Source organism: Apis laboriosa, unplaced genomic scaffold (assembly GCF_014066325.1).
Source record: "Apis laboriosa isolate Shangri-la unplaced genomic scaffold, ASM1406632v1 scaffold12_cov154, whole genome shotgun sequence".
In the NCBI taxonomy this organism is placed as follows: Eukaryota; Metazoa; Arthropoda; class Insecta; order Hymenoptera; family Apidae; genus Apis; species Apis laboriosa.
In genome coordinates, this window is record NW_025221207.1 from 4,433,678 (window position 1) to 4,435,269 (window position 1,592).

A 1,592-nucleotide genomic window follows, 5' to 3' on the forward strand; every position below is an offset into this window, starting at 1 on the left:
TTTTTTCTATTTTATGTTTTTTATTATTCACTATTCGACGATTTTCTTACTTTTTTTTTTTCTTTTCTTTTTCCCTTTTTTATAAAACATCACGATTTCCTTCGTTCTCCTTGTTTTCCTCTTTTCCTCTTCGTTTGTTTCATTTACTCGTTATTTTCTTCTTTTTAATTTTCGTAGTGGAAATTGGTCGTCGAACGATACGAGAGGCAGTCATTGAGTCTTCTCCTTCATTTCGGTACGAAATTTTCGAATGTAAAGAATTTTAGAATCGAAAGAATTTAAAGACGAGTAAGTTAGTTAAGAAACTTGAACGGAGAAACGTATACTGTGCTCAATATTTTAATGTGGATCGTGAAATGTTTTCAAATATTTGTAAATATTTGTAAAGGATAAATGGAATGTAATAATAATATTTCTTAAAATAATATCTTGTAATATATTGTAATAAGACAATTTGAATTCTTAAGAGTAAAATTTGAAGAAATCCTGGAATTATTGCAAAGCTGTTAATTATAAAATATTCATTGCATGAATAACTATTCGATAAAAATGTAAATTTTGTGCATAACATATTTAATATGTTATATATCGATGTTTAATTGGACCATCTTTGCTAATTACATATATGATCCAGGCTATGATCATGCAATTCAAGTTAATGATAAATATTTTTATATCTATCAAATATCATAAGATTTCATTCAAATTTTCCCAAAATCAGTCCAACAACTAGATTTTATCGTAACTTTAATTAAACACGATACATTCTCGATTTATTTTACATTAAATCGTCGGATATTATATATTCAATGAAAATCTTCAGCATTGATTCACGGCATTTCATGATCCACCGTATCAAAAAATTGATGATATGTATTAATCGAAATATCCAAAACGCTTATTATCGAGAATAAAAAATCGACCCATTTTGTTTATTATAAAAATCTTTTATAATATCACAAAGACACACACGTATATAATTTTAAAAATGCATATATAATTTTTTAAAATGATTTGAAAAAGAGAATCGAAAGCAATCTTTCCGCGGCATGACTGCAACTCGTATAGTGTTACGAAATGGAAAAAAAAAAAAAAAAAAAAAAATGAAAATCGAAGAATAATCGTAACACGTTGCAATGCCCTCTCACTTCGCGCGTATACAAATGCTAAGATCGTAAAAGGAGAAATGCATCGATTTTAAAAGATCAAAGAACTTTTTTCCAAGCTCCGTAATAAGCAGCAAGTCTCGCTATATATAATAATAACAATCGAATCTCGCGCTTACGCTTAAAGAGTATAAAATGCAATTGTATTCTTATATTTTTTTCTTTTTTTTCTTTTTTTTTTTTTTTTTTTTTTGTTTCGTTTTATCATTGGAAGTAGAACATTTTTTTTTTTTTTTTTTCTCTTCTCCCTTACACTCGTCACTCGGTGGTTACCAAAAGCTACGTAATATACGAAGATACGATTAAAAACGATTGGTTATCATGCGTAATTATCGTTACGATATAAAATTTTCAAAAAAGGAAAGAAAAAAAAAAATTCAGCGACTTTGTCACCTCGCCTTATTTTTCTTTTTTTTGTTTTTTTTT